At 40.2% G+C, this 23734-nt stretch overlaps 1 protein-coding gene and 1 long non-coding RNA gene across 4 annotated transcripts in view; both read right to left on the bottom strand.

The window, feature by feature from the left end:
• The window catches only part of LOC117524207 (obg-like ATPase 1), a 171059-nt gene that overhangs the window by 87886 nt on the left and 59439 nt on the right, over positions 1–23734 (bottom strand). The gene's annotated exons all lie outside the window — the stretch shown is intronic.
• LOC117524208 lies at positions 767–19640 on the bottom strand. Its single transcript, XR_004564739.1, has 4 exons — positions 19438–19640; positions 5875–6052; positions 1784–1863; positions 767–934 (listed from the first exon to the last, which is right to left on the bottom strand). It is a non-coding gene; the product is annotated as an uncharacterized LOC117524208 (long non-coding RNA).

Below are 23734 nucleotides of genomic sequence, written 5' to 3'. Positions count from 1 at the left end.
GCTGAAGCACGTTATCCTTATGATTTATTGGCCATCGCCAGATGACATTAATAAGTTGTTTGCTTTGAATCTACATGTGTTTATTTTTCTGTTTGTCATTGAAAGCCCTCACTCTCTGCGCAGCACCGTTTGGAAATGAGAAATTTTTTGATGGAAAATGGAGACCACATGCTCGTATGTGCTTAATGAAGTGCAGAGTCTGGAGGCTGGACGTGGGTTTGCTGCACTGGATGTTGTTTGGAGTGAGAGCAAACTCCGTGCCACCTCCAGACAAATCCTGTTACAAAAGATATGACTGTTTCTGCCAGCAGGAGGTCAAAGCCAGGAGGCATGTCGTGGGCAGCTTTCACATGCTCCTCTCGCATTATGGTGCATGCACATGCAGATGCGTGCACACATGCAAACATAGGTGCGCTTGTGAATGTGTGTGCATGTGCACATGCATGCAGACACTTTTAATACTACAAATGTCAATAACGTTTGCAATCAGGGCTAAACTTAGGGCAGGTGATGGTTTAGTGGTTAAAGTGTTGGGCTTGAGACCAGAGGATCCTCGGTTCAAATCCCAGCCTGACCGGAAAATCACTTGGGGCCCTTGGGCAAGGTCTTTAATCCCCTAGTTGCTCCCACTGTGTAGTGATTATCTTGTACGGCAGCACCCTCACATTGGGGTGAATATGAGGCACCATTTGTAAAGAACTTTGAGCGTCTAATGCAGATGGAAAAGCGCTATATAAATGCAGTCCATTTATTTACCATTTAAATGTAGATGCACACAGTGTTTGGTCATAATTAAAGAGTGTAGCGTGTCTGCTCCATCCCTGCTTCCAAGCACTTACCATTTCTTCTTCTTCCTGATATCATCTTTCTCTGAGAACTTAAAGTGAATCATCGCTTTTGATGTCAGAAGCGAGCGTTTGTCCGACATGTTGATCTGTGGTAGACAAAGACGAGACAAGTGTCAAGATTCCAGACTTTCTAAAGTGATGTGGCCCTTTGAGGAGAAGACAGATAAATGAAGCCAAATCAAACTGGAACGTGTGTAGAGAAGCACTATGGGCTGCAACTATAAAGTGTTTCAATCACATCCAGCATGGGAGGTTGTCATTAGTTTGTAGAAGACTGAAGTCATTCGTATCACAAACTAAAAACTTGTACTTAGCATTACATGATCATTTGTTGCTCAAAAACCCCCAAAAAACAAAACAAAAACCAAAAAAAAAAAAAAACCAAAATGGAAATGCATCCGAGGGCTGAGGCATACTTTGCACTCTCTACACACCACAATTTAAATGTACAAGTAAACACACATGTCTGTAATGGTGTTTTTGACTATGTATGACTTCATAATATGATGTCATTATGATCTCATCCATACTCATCAGTCATAAATATTTTGCTGATCAATATACCCTTCAGATCATCCATCTAGGATTACTGGTTGCTGAGATATACAAAAAAGGCATTTCTCAGACCATGTTTTCCATGACATTGAGCTTTGACCTTTAGCCACACGACTCCAAAATCGTATCACCTCTAGATATCTATCCACGTAATATTCCCACCAAGTTTGAAGGAAATCCATCCAGCTGTTCTTGAGTTATCTTGCCCACAGTCACACATGCACCAGTAAAAACAATACCCTGCTATCGCTGCTTTGCAGGGCAACAAATAAATAAAATTACAAATAAAAAAACAAACCTGGAACAATGCTGACTTTCATGGCAGACGATAACATCACAAAAAACTAATTGCATTAATAAATTCAACATCAAAGTCTTACCTCCTTGTCATTCCAGTCATGATAGTAGCAGGCATGATTCTTTTATCCACTACCCCGGCTCTTGATTTGCACATTATGTCCTGTTTGGGGGTTAAAAGAAAACGAACAAGAAGCCATTAAAGGAGATGAAAAAGAATATAAACCCAGCAGGGTACGAGGTAATTATTTCCTAAAATGCATGGCATCCTGATGCCAGAATGAACAATGGCTGTGCTAGCAGTCGAGCAGGAGTGGCCTGGCTTTGACAGTGTATACACACACACACACACACACACACACACACACACACACACACACACACACACACACACACACACACACACACACACACACACACACACACACACACACACACACACACACACACCCCTTCCCTTTTTTTAAATTGTCACAAAATGCCTTCTGGGTTTCTCACTTAGAGTCACAGTTTTGAGCGTTGCTATATTGCATCGGGTCTGTTTCATAAAAAGGATGAGGAGAGGATGAGATTGGAAGGTGCAGAGAAATAATTGGAAGTTGCTTCGTTAAGTGTAAACTATTAGTTCTTCCTCGGATGCTCACAGGAGTGCGCTGAATATGCGCTAGTGAGGTATAGAAGTAATTATTCCGTGTTTCTTCTGGAGAAAATATTGAGCATTTGCAGCAATGTGTGTCACATTCATTACAGAGGTACTTGTGGGTTGAGACCACAGGCGAGATTGGGTCTTGACAGGATCTGGAAGCGGAAAAGGGTGGGAAAATGGGAGGGAGGCAGTTATAAAATTTGTAATAAAGAAATTGAGCCTATTATTGTTGATCCAGCCCCACAGAAATTAGCGGAACACATTCTTTTTGTTCCTGTCAACTTGACCTCCCCCTTCAAATAAAAACTCCCCCACCCCCTGTGACAGTCCCCCTACCTCCTGTTCCCTCCCCAAACCCTTGCAGCACTTCACAATCATACTCCTTTTTTGAAAGAACTGAGGAAAAAATCCTGCCAGAGCCTCAATTACACAATGGCAGAAAAAGCTCCACACACTGACCCCCAGCCAGCTGCATTCACTCTCTGCACATCTCTCTCCACAGGAATTCTAAAGGCCTTTTAGTCAGGCAGCTAGAGAGCAGCCAGCGGGAGAGAGCGCAGGAAGAGCTGCATACACTCCGCCCGCGCCGGCCCAAGTCTTCACAGAGAGATTAATCATCTGTGAAATGGAAACAGCAAACGGTCAGTGACACAGGCTGAACCCGCTCCAGGTTTCCCTCATCAGCTCGCAGCCGCCGTGCAGCACTCCTCTAACAGGCAGGTGTTAATAAAAGGCAGATAGGTCCCACAGGGGTCAAACACATATGCCTGCCGCCGCGAAAACGCCGCTGGAGGGCCGGCTTCTTGTTATTGTTTTGTAAGGGAAGGGATTTTGAGGATTCATAAAGCAATGAAACATTGTTCTTGAAAAGACAACAGAAGTGGATTTAAATCAGGGCATTTATGCCCAAAGTGCATGTACATAAATTTGGTTTCAAGAATAAGAAGCGACTTTTTTCCCCCTCTCAACCACACTCCACACATTTCTGTAAAAACACAATTTGACATATTTGATTATATTATATTTGCAAACTGATAAAACTTTCATGGCCACTTTTCATTGATATTTAATTTGCAGGTTTAATTAAGCCTCCATGTACAATCCTTTATTACCTAAAATACATAACATTATGAAGAAAAATGCGTCACACATGCAGATGTATTCCTGCAGCTGGAAAACCTTCATCCTCTATGAAATTTGCATGTCATTAACAACACAATTAATGAGACCTGTGCTGAGAATCTTATTTTAAAAAGTTATTTCAGCTTCTCCTTTTTTCCACTCAGGGTCGCCACGCTGTGTGTAAAAATATGAAAACTACAACACTATGTTGCATTGTCTACACACTGTATTTTCTGTATCAGAAAGCACATAAAAGTTTCTTTAAACAAAGTAGATAAAATCAGTTTGCCACAGGTCAGCAGACACAGAATTAAATTTGTGTGGTTAGGAATATTTTGTTTAAATAAATAAATATTCACTTCAGCACTCTAGGCATCTCATTCTTTTTGTGTGTGTGGAATTAGCAGAAACACAAGACAAAATAAATGCAAGTTATGATTAAACCAAGTGTATTATTTAACTAAAAATCTTTTTATGCACTTGAGAGGATCTCTGCAAACTCCCAAAGTCCACAATTTTTTATGTTTTTTCTTCAATGAAATACCATATTTGAAATTTCCAAATGTGACTTTGCAAAAAACAAAATCAATATTTTTGTACATATTTTTTTCAAGAGTCCGGTAGGTGAATTAAAAAATACTAATTATTTTGTAGGTTTGCAACCCAGTACACAAAGACAGGAGATAATAATCAGTGATTAATGAATTGTTCAACATGATGTTCTCATAAATATATAAGCTGTTTCAAGACAAAGGGTTTTATTTTGTTTCTAACATGCTTAGATTACTTTGTATTATAACAGTATATAAAAAAGGAACTACGTATAAAAACACTTTATAATACATACAGTATAATACATAATATATAATGTGGGTTATTTCAAAAGAGTCAATTTTGCAGCATCTTTGCTTTAGAAAAAAGGAGATAAAGGCTGCCTAAGATTTTTGCACAGTGCTGCATTTGTTTTCTTCAGGCGTATTTCCCAACACAGTGACTTGTTGCCAAGCTCAGTCTTTAAATCTGTCACCAAGCAGATAAAAGTAGATAACTACAGCTCGGAAGAGACACCACAAAACCTACAGGAAACTAAATTAGAACTTCATTCAAAGTCTTTCAAACGAGTCAGTAAAGGCAAAACCTCAGGATATAAACACTGTGCACCTTCACGGCGCTATAAAACCATTGTTTCCTCACTCTGCATTTAGAGAGGCGGCGGTGCTGCACACGTTCCGCTTATAGATTCTGTCATAAACATGCGTGAATACGCACAGCTGAGCGTGTCAAACACCAGATCCGGGCTGTGAGACAATCACGTAATCCCTCCCATCTACAAGATTGGCGCAGCCTTTGATAAGCACCATTCTTCGCCATCTAAAGACGTCTTCTATAGATTTCGCTTACAGACGTTGCGCCACCTTTGACAAGCAATGTAGATCATTTTTATTCATTGCCTAAAATTGTTAGCAATTATGTGCGTAAGCGGCCACCTGCCTGGCGTGAATGGCTCCTGTCTGTGGGGCTGCAGGGGTGTGGGGGGAGTTAAAATCTAAAGGGACCCAGGCAGGCACAGGGTCGCTGTAGCAGGTGAAATGGCCCCTCTCGTTAGCGTAATGACTGGGCCGAGCTTTGGTGTGTCAGGGCTTGAAAATGGGCGAGTAAAAGGGCCAGATTACCTCCGCTGCCGGCCCAGTCTGCAGCGAGGTCACCCTCTGCTCACCCTGAGCGCAGATATTCTGCGTTACACCGTCGCTTGCCTGCTGTAGCTCGTCCTGCCCTGATGCTGGAAGAGCACCGTGACATATTTTCAACCAGATCGCCACTAAAGTCAGCCAGCGAGCCTCATTATCTTCACAATAGGAGCGTCTGAATTTTGATCTCATCACTAGGATGTGACGGCCTGCTTTTTTTTTCCACCCTTGGACCCAGCTGCATATTACCCAGGAATCCTCTATGAAAGTATACCCCAAACATTTACTGTAGTCACAATAAAGGTATAGGCACGCGTGTCAGCCGCCGCACACCCTAACCCGGCTCCCTGAGCCGCCGTATAGGTGTGTGAGCACGGGCGAGAGCTGTGCCATGATTTGAGTGTTACTTTAGATGAAAAGAGCCGTGTGGAAACACTTTCATTAGCCTGGTGTCTGGGTTAGCAGCTGAATAAGTAACTCTCTATTAATGATTTCTACAGCAGAGAACCTCTGACCCCTGATCACTTTCAATCTCTGAATGGAGGGAAAAAAATGAGCCAGGGTTGGGTCGGGGGGGAGGAGGAGGAGGGGTCCTAATGGAGAGAGATTAAAAAAATATGTTGTTTTTTTTCCTTCTCCCTGGCCATGTGTGTGGGAGGGTTATTAATTGTGTCTGACTGTGAGGGGGAGCAATCAGCACGCTGGGACATCGACTCACATATTCTGGTTTGAGTTTCTTGTCACCGCCTCTAATGGACGTTTTCTCCAGCTTGTCAATAACAGGGCAGATCATCTCCTCACCCTTCAGCTACAACTAATCATGAATGATCTTCTGCATCCCTCACTGGGTCCACCGTGCCCTTAACGTGGGCGATATCCTCATCATCAAATGCCCCCTGGAGCAGCAGGAGATCAAACAAGGCTTTAGAATTATTCTTATCAGCAAGCGTTTTATCCGACAAAATAAATGACACATTCCGAGACTGACACAGGAGAGACCGTAAACTGCTGCTGAGAACACGGGAAAATTAACATCAAGTCAGGTCACGTCTGGGTGCATGCACTGGTACCACACGGTGCTGCAACCACTGCACCATGGGTCCTAGATGACGACCGGCCCATCCCCACCTCAGAAAGTACCCTATCCATCTGCTGCAGCCAGGTGAATTGTGGGAGTCCTCTCTCAGCCTTTTCCAGCAACTGGGGTCCTCAACACTGAAAGACTGGCGTGTTGGATCATGCACAAAGAAATGCATGACGCTGCCAAAATGTCATAGCCAACATATTCTCACAATGCATGTGATCTTTCTTATCTGACTCTCCCTAAGTAACCGCTCCTTTGACACAGTCATTCCAGTGGTACCCAAAGATCCTCCAAAGATATCTAGCATGAAAAATATCTATCCGTCACCATAGGTCACTAGTTAGTGTCAAAGTCTCACAAGCACACAATAAGACAGGAAGCACCAGGATACTAAAGACAGGGACTTTCATTATCCTGCAAAGTTATCAACATCACCAAATGCATCTATAAAGAGACCTCATAAAGCCAAAAGCTCTTCTCAGGAATCTCTTGAACTCAAAATTAGCATCCATATTACACCCCCCACCCCCCCACCCCGAGACAGTAAGAAAGTCATTACAAATAGAACAATATATTTATGTATAAATCTATCATATCCTTGTTTTCCATGAGTAAGTGCCAAATCTAGAACAACCAACATATAACTATAGCAAGAGTCATCAGGAGATGACATAATGATGACATAACACCCCCCCCGGGTCCTCACAAATCAGTAATACAAAGTGTCGGGGATCAGTGCAGTACATACTTATGCCAAATATGAATGAAACTGGTCAACTGGTTCTTCAGATATCGTTTTAACAAGGGTGGCGATGACAATATCTCGACTATCTCGCTGTGACCTTGAAATTGACCTCAAGGTCATCATAATCGACTGGGGTTGGGGGGATCACCCAAGTACACCCTAATGCCAAGTATGAAACTGGTCAACGCTTGAGATATTGTGCAAAAAACGGACATGCTGATGGCAATACCCCCCCCCCCCCCCCACTTCATAAGAAATTAGGATATTGTTGAATGGAAGCAACACTTCTTTATGTATTTATTATCTATTTTTGTGTGATGCATCATTAAAGTTTGTGAAACATCAGCAGTCACACATTTTAAACAAAGCTGCTGGAGCTTTAAAGCAGGAAGAAGTGTTTTGTTCACAAACTTGTTACAAATAAACCACTGGAGAGAGCTAAATCAGGGTCTTCAAACTGGAAACCTGCAGGCAAGATACGACCCAAGATCTAGTATGATAACACTGCTTTGTGCCAGGTAAGAAGGAGAAAGTTCACAGGTAGGTCAACATTCTATGGTGGAAAGGTTATATGTTCGTTCGGTTAGGTTAGTCTATGGGACACAGAGTATATTTGTTACCCAGGACATTAGCATTCTTATCATTCATTCCTTTGCTATAGTCGCTTATTCCAATTAAGGGTCACTGGAGACCTGGAGCTTATCTCAGCAGTCACTGGGGAACACCCTGGACATTCTGCCAGTCTACCATATTGTTTTATTATCTATTATGTCAGTAAGGTAATTTACAACCTTGTTTGGTCTGACATCATCAGTAATTTGGTGAATAAAACTGTGGGGGTTACAACCCTGTAGAGCTAAACCCAATTCTTCAAATCTTTAAATGTTTCGAGACACCTGATTTGGGTTTTTCATTGGCAATTTAAAATGCAAAAGCACCAACAGGAACTTAACACCAAGTTTCATAAGGTGATAAAACAGGAATGGCATTTCATCCAACAGAGAAGTGAATCATGACTTCTTACTTTCAAGTGTTGCAACATTTGGAATGTGGACATTGAGTGTTTTCAGCAGTCTATGTGAAGCGTTGCCGCTGCACGTTGGACAGAAATCTTGTGAGGAGCACCCTGGTCGTGGCCGGGTTTATGGTGAAATGACAGTTAAGGCCTGGCTTGATAATTACTACGTCACTGAACTGATCCAACACTTCTTATCACTGCACTGTCACACCGCCACCAGTTCCTGGCAGTGACTCATGTTGAAAATATTGATGTTTCATAGCTGTGTGTAGCATTTTCAGTAAAGGCATATTGAGATCCATGCAGAAAGAACTCTGCAGACCTGGATACCATAGAACAGTCAAGACCGAAGAGAAGCTGGATACTAGACGAGGACTAATATAAGTCACTGCCTCAGTTTTCTACAGCAGAGACTTGGCAAAACACCTGCAGTAGCTCAAACTAGATATGTGTTGACTTGCATAACTCAAAAACGACTGCATGAATACACACAAAAAAAAGATGTGAATCGGTACTCCCTCCTTCAATCAGATTTGTGTAGTTTGGACAGCATAGGCAAATGTATACCCTTTAAAATTTTGGAAGCTATACTCCATATTCTATTTTATTGATGAAATCATAACAGGCTGTCCTTAACTTTTGTTTTAATGTAACAGTTAGGCAAATTAACTAAACAGGCAAATCGCCACCAAAGTAAATGTGTCAATATTCCTCTTGTGATATGTTTTCTATCCATGCAGAAAACTGCAAAAAAACTAAAACAAACATATTTTGTTCCAACGGACATAATGTTTAATCCAGATCCTACACATTCATAGAAATGATTGCTCAGCTGGTAAAATAAGTATTGAACACGTCACCATTTTCTCAGTAGATATATTTCTGAAGCTGCTGTTGACATGAAATTTAACCAGATCAATCAATCAATCAATCAATCAATTTTTTTATATAGCGCCAAATCACAACAAACAGTTTGCCCCAAGGCGCTTTATATGTAAGCAAGGATGTTGGTAACAACCCAAGTAATCTACACATAAAAGAAATCAAACCATAGATGTCCATAAATTGTATAATAATATGAATGACACAGGGAAAGTGTATTGAACACTTGAAGAAAGAGAGGTACAAAAAGCCATTGGAAACCCAAGAACACCAGCTGAAATCTATCAGTAAATAGAAGCAATCCTGCTCCTCATCAGTGCAAATTAATATCAGGTGGTTCAGTTCCAACTGATGGCCTATAAAAAGGTGTCACACAAGAAACACCTCGTGATGGGTAAAAGAAAGAGTTCTTTCAAGATCTTCACACTTTTATTGTTGCAAAACATACTGATGGCTTTGGTTATAGAATCATTTCTAAATGTCTGGAATGTTCCAGTGAGGACTGTTGGGGCCATAATCCAGAGTGGAAAGAACATCATTTCACCATAAACCGGCCACGACCAGGTGCTCCCTGCAAGAATTCTGACAGGAGTAAAAAGAATTATCAGAAGAGTTTTCATATAAGAAAGACATGGGATTAACAGGTACAAACTGTTTCAAAGAAACAATACGTCATGCACTCAACCGCCATGGCCTGTGTACACACTCACCACGCAAAACTCCATTGCTGAAGGAAAAAGCATGCTGAAGCTTGTTTAAAGCTTGCTGCACAATATTTAGACAAAGGTTTTGATAAGAAATTTGATGGAATTGACTTCTTTTTTTTTTACCTTCATGTCTGATAGGTAGAGGCCACAGTCCAGTTTCAGAACCACTGAAATAAAGCATTTTGTGTGCAGAAACCTCACATTAAAACTTTTAAGAAGCCTAAACTGTCAACGTTTTATATGAAAGGTTGACACATTAATTATTCGTTGCTCATTAGCATCAGCTTGTTGTCTCTGTGTAACAACTCATGAGTTTGTTACATTTTTTAAAAATGACTTTAAAAATAGATAAATGTTTAAAACAAATTTAACTTGGTCTTCTACCAACATGTTTATAAAAAAAATGAAAAATATATTTAAAAAAAAACATTTCTACAGAAAATGATCTGAGATTAAAAGATTTTTTGCACTGTTGCGCACATGTTCACATGCTGAACAAAACTAAACCACAAGGCTCATCATTCATCAGAGCTAATTAAATACCACCATACATGCTGGATGAGACAGATGAAATCCAAACGTACAGCAGTAAAGGCGTTTCTCAGTCAACAGAAGCTGCAGACTTTTGTGCAAACTGTCACCCTGTGAGTTGTCCTCATAGTGAAATGAACTTATCCAATTACTCTTTGCCTAATCAGGCTGTTTTGGTTCCCTCCTCTTGCAGAGGTACTCCACAGTATAAACAGTTCACTTACGCCGCACAGAAAGGGGCTAATCAGTGGAATTATTGTTTTGCTGCTCCAATTTAGCAGCTCCCTGTTCAGCACTGATTGGAATGAAAATTTGCTATTGTGTCTGCAAGATCTGTGTGAAATATAATGCAATGTAATCACTTTGTTAACTGCAAGAACATACATACATTACAAAAGATTAGGATGCACAGATATGGTGCACTGTGCAAATACAAAATTCATATGAGCCCAATGTTCGATGTGGTGCATAATGATTAGGAGTGAAGAGGTTTGAAAAAGCTGTCATTAATAAAGCACTCATGCATCATATAAATCATTGTTTATGACTGCGGGCAATGACTATGTTAAGTTGGTCATTTTTAAGAATTTATGTTTAAATAGATAATGGACTCAATCATTCTGCAATGCATTTCCTATGTTCTTAAGCAAGTAATCATGATTGTTATGCAAAGATGATAAATCAAAATTTAAAAGAAGCTTTCAAAGAGCACAGCAGCTGATCGCTCACTATTTAGTCATCAGCTGACACTCTCCTCTGAATGCTACATATTCCAAAGTAATTTGCTTTAATTAATTTCGCCTAATTTAACACTCACATCTTCTTCACTGCAGCCCCATTCAGGGCTTCGAGCCGGGGAACAAATGCGTGAGGTGAAAGAGAGAAATCTGAGGGGGGAAATCACCACAATTAGCCCCTTAACCACCAGGTCTGGGTTGGGCTCTGAAGACAGCTCATATGAGGCCACGGCGCCACACAAAGCCGCATGTAAGGCCATGAAAAAACAAAGAGGAAAACGTTTCAGGAGTCAGGTCTGTGCCACAAATAAAATTTTACTGTGGCATTTTATATGAACAGGTGGCTTTATTTAAGAAAGGGCTCCAGAGACTCAACCTGCAGTCACCAACTGGTGGCGCATGGGCCAGATAAGGCCCACACACTGATCGTTTATGGACCATGGAATGAGATGGCAAATATCATTAAAGGGGCCCATTGTGGAAAATTTCTTCTTTTTTAAAATTTGGAGGTGATCCAGCACACAGCTTTGTTGAGGATCATAACAGTTGAAGAAGGCCAAGGAGATGCTCATATTTCATCTGGCTGCAACAGACATACGAGTATGTCACTATCAAGAGGTGAGGATGGATCCATCGTTTCCATTGAGTACTTTAAATCCACTGTAAAATGTGTGCCAAATTTTGGAGGTGATCTAGTGATCATGGTGATTTGGAGGTAATCATAGCCTAATATGTATCTGTGTTGAAAATATCGTCAAAATCCGTGCAGTAGTTTTGACGTAATCCTGCTAATCCTTCAAAGCCTATATGAAGTGAAACTCGCCTCCAAAATTTAGTGGAGTCTTCCATGGCCTAATATCTATCTGTGGTGGAAAATTTCATCAAAATCCATGCAGTAGTTTTGAAGTAATCCTGCTAAAAGACAGGCAGACAAAATAATAAATGCAGATGATTTTATTACATCCTTGGTGGATATAATGACATCAACTTGAAAATTAAGTTTATACCTTGATAATTGTTTAATTTAATAATTGTTTAATTTAACTGTTTCATAATTTCCTTCAGGATAAATAAAGTTGATCATATCCTCTTAAATGGGAAAAAACTAACATTTGATTTTTCTTGCAGTTTACATGCTTGAACATTCAAATAAGACATTTTGATGTCCCGCTGATTCATTATAGCAGTGTGAAGATGTGGCCTTTTCTGTCCGTGGTTGGTACCGGGTTCGTTGGTTCAGAATGCTGCATCAAGAACTTGCACTAAGGGAAGAAAATTTGACCACATTACCCCCATTTTAGCTTCACCTCATCGGCTTCCATTTCATGTGAGGTGAGATTTCATAGTTCCATTGTTAATATATAAAATTCTAACTGGCCAAGCATCTTCATATCAGGTAGACCTTGTAAAGCCTAAAGTACCTTCCAAGAGAATCCAAAGTCTGGGAATGTGCACTGGTGCCATGCATCACTGCATCCACCATACTATGGAACCACCCCTGGTCCTGAATGGCAACCACCGAGGTAGACAATGGATCCATCCTCACCTCTTGACAGTGATATGTCTGTTGCAGCCAGATGAAATATAAGCATCTCCTTGGCCTTCTCCAACTGTTGTGATCCTCAACTCACCTGTGTGCTGGATCATGCTCAAAGAAGCACGCCATACGTCCAAAATGTCATAGCTAACATTCTCTCACAACACAAAATGATGCGCTTTAGTACTGTGCACTGCCCCAGAATGCAGGATGACAGTGTGTTCCAAATGCAATGAAGAGGTCAGTGGGCCACAGGACTTATGTTCCAGATAGTACGCTTACTTCAAAAATAGAAGGTTCATGGTTCAAGATTACATTTACCCCAGTCTCCATGTACATCTGTAGTTGTGTCAGGAAGAGTATCCGGTGTAAAACGTGTGCCAAACCAACCTGCGGATCTATATCAGATCTGGGATCTTGGGTAAAAGAGGTATAAAGCCCACTGAGAAATGATTCCAGAGTATTTTAAATCCAAAATGATGATACATCTGTTCCAACTTATATTTAGCTGTAGTGCATCACTGGCTTAACTCTCACTTTTATTGGTCACATCACCCACGGTGAAGGCTTCAGACTCATCACACTCTAAATCTGGTAGTGTTAGCCGAGTAGAGGTCTCTCCTGTTGACGAGGATGTTAAATAGATGTTAGAATGGTGTTAAAATGGTAATGTCTAACTCTGTGCTGTTTTTATGTCTGAGCTGTTGCCTGCCTCTCTATCACATCCTACTCCCAATTCTTCAAGCTCCCTTTGTGAACTCGGATCTACTTTATGAATTAAACACTCCCTTACCCAAGATCATGTTCAAATCACCACCATCATATGTACAGGTCATCAGGAAAACACACTGTAAACCCAAATGTAAAAAATAATTAGATTAAGTATGGTAAACATAATTAAAAATAAATAAAATCAGTCAAACATCTACTAACAAATATTTTGAGTTCCTGTCACTTTTTCTTCCTTTTGAGTTTAATAAACTGATCATTTTCATTTTGATTAACCTGAACTCTTAAGGATTAAGTAAGCCCTGCTTAAAAGTATATTTTCACTTTACTAATACAGTGTGTGGTGAGGACTATACCTAACAGGAAAGCATCCAAGTGATTTATGTGCCGAGGAGAATGTTAAGCATACAGTCACAAATTATACTAAATATGATCAAGAAAGATTATATGAAGAATTCTTTTTAGGAAGACTGGAGTTCAGGAGCTTTGTATCAAAACTGCAATGAACCTGCCAAGTGCTTTGAACAGTAGAGATCTGAGTTTATTTGACAGATTTTATCTTTAATCTACACTCCCGAGCAGAAGGTGGCAGTAACGAGCCTAATGCAAAGAGGACATTTTGTTTTACGTTATCTGTAACCAATGTAACCAAAGCGATGAATTGTCATAAAGTTTTTAAGTATTGAGCAACATGATTCTGCGTTTCATAAATCAGTGTTTGGCTTAAGTTTAATTTAAAGCACTACAAAAGAAAACGAACGTGGTGGATGACTGGTTAGTGTGCTTGCTTCCAAAACAGAAAGTTCCTTGTTCAAGACCACTTGTGCCTGTTCTCCGTGTAATGTGGGGTTGTGTCAGGAAAGGCACCCCAGTGTAAATTTGTGCCAAATCAACACTACGAGTATAGGTCAATATCAAATCTACTGGAGTGAAGCTGAAAGAACTTAACTTTTTACAAAACTATTATTGAGTGATTTAACGGTAAGTTTGGGATCATGCGTTGGCGCTTTGCCGCATCCATGACACCATGAAACCACCTTGGGTCCTGGATGGCAGCCACCCAGGCAGACGAGTCAATTTCCACATCTCTTAAATAACCACCTATCTGCTGCCACCAGGTGAAACATGGGTGTCCCATTGGCCTTCTCCAGCCACTGGGGTCCTCAACACTCAGGCACCTACATGCTGGATTATGCACGGAGAAATGCGCCACCTCACCAAAATGTTGAAGCTGATACCCCGTCGCAATGCAAGTGATACTCCTCATCCTAGTCTGTCTTAGCGATTTAACAAAGAGTGTATTTATGGAGTTATTAATTTAAAGTTCATTTAACTTAAATGTTTGAGTTCTGTTAAATTATTTTGGTTTATTTATTTGGAATAAAGAATCTACTGTATGTGGATGAGGTTGCATACTGTGATAGCAGCAATTCTTTCTAGCTATAATTTCTATGTTCTACCACTAGATACTGTGTATACTCATGTCAGAGCTGTGTGTATATTTACACACATTCCTAAGTACAAGTTCGTAAATTCCACACTTTGCATACTCATGATTGTACGCACAGTTTACGCACAAACCTGTGTCTATGAAAATTTGAAAAATGGGGGACCCTAGTCTAAACTTGACTGAAATGTCTTACTTTTTTTTTTTAAAGTACGTGCTGTCAGTTTTACACCAGATGCCCTTCCTAACGCAGCTCCACATTACATGAATTAGTATGGGTGGGCTTTGAAGCAGGAACCTCTGCACAGCACTTGGCCACCACCCTGATGGTGCAATATTCAGATAAAACTTACATAAGAGGGTTCACCAGGTATGTACACTCCGTTTGTGTACCCCAACAAAACTGAATTGAAAACATCTACTAAACAATTAAAGTAAACATGATGGAAACAGACAAAACTCACCCAACTGTGTCACCTCCGGCACTTTCTGGTGCACTGACGTAGTGGTGCTGAGCCCATAACTTGCCAGAAAACTTCTCACTTGAATTGGCTTTCTAAAGAGCAGTGTGTCAGGTTACTGGAGGATGTTGGCTCTTTAAGGGGATGACAGATGACACTGGTTTATTTATCTTATGCCAAAAAGATGACTATGACTAATTAAGCAAGTATTTATTAGCCTCTTTCCTCCCAGCACCTTAGTTTGCACTGTGATCATGCACCCTCTAAATAGCAACCTGGAGTTGCACACAGTTGACATGTTCAGATGAGTTCAGTAGCAGGCACTTAAGTCAGACCTACTAGTCTGTTTGGTATGTTTTTGTAGCAATAGCCAGAGCTTCCCATATTGTCTAGATGAGCCTCTGCTGAGGACCACATCAGGAGGTGTTCACTACTCCATGTGAATAAGAAAGCTCCTGATGTTGATCCTCTGTCTGGGCTTGAAGATTATTAAGAGATGACCTCTCAGTACTCATTCACCTTGAATTATGAAAAAACATATCTGTATTCATGCTTCCTTGTCTGTAACTATTTTATATGTCTGTATACACTCACCCTATTCACATCTTCTCACTTGTGAGGGCACATAAAGCTGATTTAACATCTCTGTATAGCTGATGTACCAAGACATGGAAGAATTTTTGTGGCTCACCTCTGTACAAATTTCAAGCCTTTAACATCCTTCAACAAATGGGGGCTCCAAACCGGCACACGATACTCCAGCAGTGGTCTGATCTAGAAAAATAAAGGCCTTCTGAATCACAGCTGAGACTCTGTTGGTCTTCGCAAATGCCCAGTGCAATGTGTACTTGGAAGCAAATCATTTGTAACATGTTACCTGTGAGGCGTCGGTTCCCCACAGACGATCATCGTATCCTCACAGAAACAACCCAAATGTGTTCTTTTACATTTAAACAAGTCATAATCCATATGCCAAGTCATCAGTTACATTTATGTGTAATAGATCATGGAGACAGACAAGCCCACCATCACACAAGTATGAATTAAGTCTGGCTTCCACGCATGTTTTGTTTAGAATACTGTTGTAACCATGTGACTTCTTAGACAGCCAATCAGAGAGGTGCTGAATGAAAGCAGAACCGAGACTAGACAGGACGAGCTTGATATGAATGAATGAATGAATGAATAGATAAATAAATGGGTAAACAGAAAATGAGTTTCAAACACACAAAACAATGAGACAATAATTTATTTTCTTCGTGAAAGGGGAACTTTATGACCTAGGCTGTATTTTTAGATTTTTTTTGGGGGGGGGTAATCTTTTCACTTATTGGGGACAAACATGAAATTAATCGCCACATCGTTGATTTAGACGCAAAACACCATCACAAGCTAACCGGCTAACTAATGTTACAGCACAGGACAAGCTCAAACACGCTCTCAGTAACCACCACTGCGACTTGAACAAACTCCTCATTGGCAGTCAGCTTGCAATCACTCCGCAGCTGTTAGCCAACGCTGGCTAACAGCTATAACGTTAAGGTAAGCGGCTAACTGTATAATCGGTTACTTTAAAACATTTAATGAAGTAAATACGCCTACATTCACTCTGTGCTACCAGACACTTCTAATGACCTTTTTCACCTATTCAATGGTGAAAACAGAGGGTTTACTGTGAGTGTGTTTAGTCGACCCTGTGCAGACACATTTTTAGCTGCCTAGCCAGTCACAGTGTTTACGTACATTCTAAATCAATAATGCCCCAATTAACTTGTTTTTTGTCCGGAGTGAAAGCATAATCCCCCAAAACATCTAACAATAGAGCCTAGGTTGTAAACTGCGATAGTTCTCCTTTAAGGATTCACATTGTAACTTGGAAATGTATTGGTCTATGTAAGGCCAATTTTTTTTCTCTCTGTCTGAGATGCGGCTGGGTCCACGTGCTGGATTGGATGATTTCTGTGGCGGATGTGGGATGGACTCTGCTGTAGGAACAGATCCAACGAGTGGCTCGATGATCCCCCCGGATCCACCTGACGGTGGACTGGACACCTGCATGGACTCAATTGTTGTCAATTGTTGTTGTGTTTGCATTCTGTATTGTAAACCTTTTTGGTAGAATGGCCTAAGCAGAGGGTCACCCCTTTGAGTCTGGTCTGCTTGAGGTTTTCTTCCTCAATATCAGAGGGAGTTTTTCCTTACCACTGTTGCCTGTGTGCAACCGCACAGGGTTTTATAAGGGTTACTAGGGGTTGATAAGGTTAGCCTTACTTTTGAGAAACACCTTGAGGCAACTTTGTTATGATAAATAAATTGAAATTAAAGCCAATTCAGTCTATCACTGTCGTAGAATTGCCCAATACCAATAATTTGGCTTATTTTGGTACAGACAAAATGATTTTTCCTGAACCTGGCAGGTGGAGTAATTTGAGGCCTAACAGACAGTCTTCTCAGCTGATGCAGCGCCATGAGCCGACTTAAACCGACTGTAAAGCCAATTAAAGAAATAATTCAGGGATTCCAAAATAGTGACACCTGAAGAGCCAGTTAAATTTGGTTTCCAGACGTTTATCCCTGAGCTGGCTTAAACTATCATATGTGCTCTTTTCTTTCAGGTAGAAGATCAATACTGACTGAGGTGCTTCCTCTGATGCTGATACCTGTGAGGATATGTGGTCAACATAATTCAGCTAAATTACAGTATTCATCAACTCCTAACTTCCTGCGCATGTTTCACATGCAAGACGGGTGAGAGCACATCTAAAGTACTCGCATTCCGCGTGCTGCTTTTACATGTTCATGCAAACTCAGTGCTGCAATTCTTCTGGTATTCAGAGCAGTAAAAGCTATTTTATGAGTCTGTCAGGAAAAGCACAGTCTTCCTACGATAAAAACACTAGCAGCGCACAAAAGGGTATTTATGTTCATTCAGGAAATATGTTCTTGGCATTCGTTTTAAGATACATGAAACTGACAGCAATTTGTGGTACTTTGCCTTCTGTAACAGAGCTCAGGGCAAGCTCAGCCTCGTTTCCTTGCTTATGTCAGTTATGGTGAATGAATTGGTTGCTAAAAGCAGAGGTTGAAACATTTGTGTTCTATGTTTTCTATATGATCCTATCTTTGAAAATAGAAGAAAAGTGAAAACACAGAATTTGATGGTGTTTAGTAGTGGTAGTGATTAGGATCTCATAATGTGTTCTCACATGTAGAGCACACTGTCAAATATAAATTGAAAGAGGGGAAAAAAAGCCACTCGGTATAGCATACCTCTGCCCAGGCCCCACAGGGAACTTAATTTTAAGTCCCAAGCTGCTTTTATTTAGTAATTTCCAATTAAGAATTAAACTATTTCCAGACGTCGTCTTCCAAACAAGCGCGTCTTATGTGGACAACAGTTGTCATCAGGCTGTGATGATGAATATTGTTGAAACGATGCAACAGATAGATTAAGACTTTATACTTTCTCAATTTTCTCAATGCTCCTCCTTTTTGTTACCATTTTTGTTCCATTATTTGGTGCCCCAAGTGAAGGGTGCCAAAAAAAGTGGTTATGGTACGTGTCAGTTATTTTGGTACCTGTCCTTAAATCTGATGTGGGAATGCACAAAATAGCGTTCCGTATCATGCCGTACCGACCCGGACCACAATGTGGAAATGAGGCTTAACAAAGCCTGGCTTGCATATTGCCTCAGTAACTGTTGCACCATCAGTGGATCTAATTTCACCAAGCTACCAATACCTGCCAATTATTGGTAATTCTAAAATTCTGTCATTTGAATACTGGAGCACCAAGTTTTAGATGGTGCGGTTAGTACGTTTAGCTCTGCACAGCAAACCATATTATTTCAGATACTTGGAATAAAATGCGCATAAAAAACATTGTGGAGCCCACAGCAACTAGCAGCCCCTGCTAGCAGGGCCCTGCAGTCAGTACTCCTGTCACTTGCGCACAGTTATCACTCATAGAGACTACATCCCAAATTATTTCCAGCTTTATGGCTCAAAATAGCTTAAATTGGTAAGTTATATATAAATTCATCCTCCAAACAGTTGTCATGAATGGGATACTGGGACATTGCTAACTGCAATTTCTATTTTATTTATGGTTTGTACCAAGCTGAAAACATTTATTTCTGTTATAACAGGGGATTTAAACATGCACTTCATGATAATTGAGTCCTTTTTTTGAGCCAGCCTCAAGTGGCCATACAAGGATCTGCAGGATTTACCCTTCATTGGTGGTTTCATTTTTTAAGCAACAGAGAATGAGGCTTGGAGCAGGAAACTCAAACACACTTTACAGAAGCAGGTTCATGACGCATGTACTGTACATCCTGCTTGTACACACAATGTAATTGAACTGAAAACACCTATTCAACAAAATAAAAGCAAACACTTACTGCTTTGGTGCTTCACCTCAGGGAGCTTTGGTAGCTGTTGGCACACTAGCAGGTTGTTGCAGGTCTGTGAACAAACCAGAAAACTGCTGCACAGCTGGTACACTCTGGCTCAAAGGGAAAGACAGATGACACTCTGGTTGGTTTATTTCACATTATAGCCAAAAACATGCTCATGACTAATACAGAGGATATATCCAACTCCTTTGACCCTCGTACCCAACTTTGTGTTCAGATTAGACGTCCTGTAAATAGCACAAATTCATTGGGCATACCCCTATATGGATTTGCTCTATGCAAAGAAGACTGTATGCCCAAAAGTTTCAAGATAGGGCCCATATGTTTTATTTGTCTGATGAAGACTGGATGCATTATTCCTCTGGTTGAGGCCTACGCTGTCACCAACTTTCAATCAGATCATTGTTTTTGTGCAGTCCTGCTCACAAACAAACAGATGTGGGTGAAAAAGTATCCGCTCTTGACTGAGGTACAGAACTAATATCATCATGCATACAAACCTATTCAGGCTCGCTATCTGAGGAGCTGAAAATAGAATGCAGTAGAGATAGTCCGGCTTTTATAAACTGTAACAGAAACAACAGTGTTAATTCCTTCTCGTTATCTTAACCTCTGTCATTCCATTTATTTTGTTAAAGTGAGGAGCGTGTGAGAGCCTTGATTGAAAGAAACAGTCATATGCACGCTACTGTTGTCCCACATCATTCAGAGAACAAACGTTTTTAGATCCTTAACTACTATAGTGCTGCTGATTGCACAGGCACCAGCAATTTCCTAACCAACCGCCACCTGAACAATGATGTGTTCAGCTTTCAGGCCCTCCAGCCTTTCAAAGGTGAATCATTTCACAGTTTGGAACGAGATCTCCATAGCAACTCCTCTTTGAAGGGTTTAGAATCACCATCCAATAATTCTATGATGATCGGGCCTTGCCATTCCCAGTGGTTCCTTTCACAGAGGACAAGGCAAGGGGGGTATGAGGAGGAAGCAGGGAGATTCTGCAGTCTATTTCAGCCAATTCATCTAGCAACCCATTAGAATTCGAAATATTGCGACCTTCAATCATCGGGCATGTTATGTGGAGCTTGTGGCGATCTCCAGTCAAGATGGGTAGACATTTTACTCTAATCATCCGCGATGAGTGGAGGCTGACAAAAACTCTTCATTCTGCCTGAATCAAAATTCTCATTTAAATGCTGTGACAGCATCTCGCCATCATCTGAAAACACACAAAAACAAGAATTCCACCACCCACAACTCAATGATCTACGTCAAGCCAGACATAAACACGCATAAGTGAAGTACACGCAGAAAGTGCATTCCTCTGCTGATAGAACAGCAATGACTAGTGCAAATATTACCTGTGATATCTGACAAAAAATCTCATACCCCATCCAACCCCACTCTGTCTGTGTGGAATTAGACAGAGGACAGTAAAGCAGTTTTACTGCAAACACGAAATGACAACATACTGCAAAGGTTGGGAGAGGTTTACTTTCAAAAAGTATACGTATGCATGCACGCAAGCAGTGTGTGTGTGTGTTTATATATATTACACACACACACACACACACACGTGGTGCATTTTAGTAGGGACAGACCGATAATAGGCTGGGCAATAATTCTGCATCAGCCAATAATCCCTCTGGGTACTCTGTAGGGATAGACCGATAATCGGCCAATATCGGTCTATCCCTGGTTTTAGTATATGTAATATACTATGAACCTTTACTAATAATGTAAAGCTGCTAAATATTGAATTAAATCAGCTATGGTGAAATTTTATTGTACCTGCATTAATGGTAATGTCCACCAGGTGGAGATATTGCTCCATTTCAAGGAACTTTGAATGACGATAACCAAAACTGTTGCTTATAGGTGGTAATTTTTCACCTTTAAAAATTCCTAATTTGTTTTAGATGGAAAAATGGTACATTTCTGCCAGTGTTCTTGTGTAATTTCTCAGAAAATGGGGTTATATTTTAAATAAGCTTTATACAATAATTTTATTAATGATTGGTCACTGACAAACATCTAATATTTATTTTAAAAAACATGCAAATAAGTTAATTGTGTAGCCACCTTTTAACACTTTAATTGCATGATTCCTTTAGAGAGTCTCCAGCCATTTATATTAAAATTATGATGCATTTAATCAGGTTGTTAATCAGTTTATTCCTGAACAAGTGTGGCAGATGTCATTGGTGTTGTCACGGACTGTACACCTAAAATAAAAATCAGTCAGCTAAAATATACTAGACAAAGAATTAATACCTTGCCTTCTGAAAAAATGGACAAGGTTATGATAGGTAATGTCAAGCCGAACACAAAAATATTTTCAAATGTGTTGTATCACAGGAATTTGTAGAAAGATTTATATTAAGTTTACTGAATTTAATCCCATTATGTTTAACTGCATAATAATGCTGACCATATTATTTCACGTGAATCACTTGGAATCCAGCCGTTACGTATAATAACAGTGGTGCCGTCTGAAGAAACACGTGCTTCAACATGCATCTAAAACAGCATCTGTAAATGTTGAGCAGCTGTTACAGCCTGTCCTGACCTGCAGTGCACGGAGGCCAAGGTGTACTTGGGCTGATGAAAACTGCTTGTTTTTTTGGGTGTTATACATTAACAGACTACAAATATGACAGAAAGTCTCACAAATAGATTATATCTACAAAATGGTATATGATCACCCAGACCAAAATCAATAAATACCTCCAAACATGTTTAAGAATGTCTAGTGTGACTGATTAATTTCTTCAATGAAATACAATAAAAAAACCTTACATTTTGATTTTTGTTGGAATCGACTTTCTCTTGCAAGCACTGCCAGCACTACATTTTTGTGAAACTTCCAGGGTGCTTGAATTGTTTGCCACAGTACTGTACATCTGTCAGCTTTTTCAGTCTCAATAACTCTCCTGCCTACTACATACAGTATGAAAACAAATATTTCCATCTTATGGAAAAAGTCTCTCTGTAAAGGGTTTTGCAGTAGCTACTTTTGGATCCTTAGAAAACAAGCCACACTATGCAGCAACTGATTTAGAAAAACAGTGTCACATGATTGGAGAGGGTTCTGATCTAAGTGTGTGTGCTGGATGTTTGTCCAAGTCTGAAAGTTTGTGCTGTGATGAGTGAGTGACACACCACATAAAATGTTTGGAGATCAGCCAACATTTGTCTCTGTCCATAAATCTTTTTTTTTTTTATGAACACGCCAGTCAGTTTGGTTTGTTTATGAGAAGCCAGTGGCCTGAGGTGAATAATGCAAGAGACAGTTCCTTTAATCACACACTAGTCACTATCCTTGGATTCACACAGTCATTAGGTAATCACATGGAAATATGAATGACTGTTCATATTTAATGTTGCTGAGATACACATTCACTTAATCACATCTGTGACCAGAATCATTGGCTAAAATTCAAAACAGAGCAGTCATGGCTGTGAACACTTTTAAAGTGTTTTTTTAAGCACTACTTCATAATTATTCAAGATCAAAAACAGAATCAAAAATAAAAGGCTTCAGAAGGCTGATCCATATGCTGCATCCTCTACACAGCACAATATACATAAATGTACAAGTAAATATATACTAGGTCTGTAATGGTGTTTTGGCTATGCATGACTTTCTTTATGACTTCTGTGACTTCATTTTGAAGTTGATCCCACCAATCAATCACAAATATTTGCTGATCAAAACATGCTTTGAATCATCAGTTTGGCTTCTTGGTTGTTGAGAGATAGTGTCTTTTGGCCCATGTTTTCCGATATCATTGCAGGATAAAGAAGGTCCAAGTCTTTAGAATCCTGGTGCTCCGTGTCTTACTGTATGGTTCGTGAGACTTCTAATCAGTGGCCCAAGAGGATGACTGGATGTATTTGGTGCTAGTTCTGCTCAGAGGATCATTGGGTAACACTAGAATGTCTTTGGGAGACTCAGATGAGGAGTATGACTTGCATTGTGGACGAGTATCAGTCTTGGCCATATTGCATGTTTCTCTGTGCATGATCCAGCACGCAAGTGCTGGAGAGTTGAGGAATCCAGTGGCTGGAAAAGACCAAGGGATGCTCACACTTTATCTTTCTGCAGTGGACAGATGGTTATTTATTAGACAAGTAGGGATGGACCAGTTGTTTGCCTGAGTTATTATCCCAAATGAACATATTGCTGGCTTACAGCAACATGAAGAAGTGAACAGTGGATTTATGCACGAAGCTCTTAACTTGTGGTGTGTACCATAAGTACTATTAAATTAGAAAATTA

This window comes from Thalassophryne amazonica, chromosome 14 (assembly GCF_902500255.1).
Source record: "Thalassophryne amazonica chromosome 14, fThaAma1.1, whole genome shotgun sequence".
NCBI classification, from domain to species: Eukaryota; Metazoa; Chordata; class Actinopteri; order Batrachoidiformes; family Batrachoididae; genus Thalassophryne; species Thalassophryne amazonica.
The sequence above is the reverse complement of the archived record's forward strand: the minus strand, read 5'-3'. Positions and strand labels throughout refer to the sequence as shown.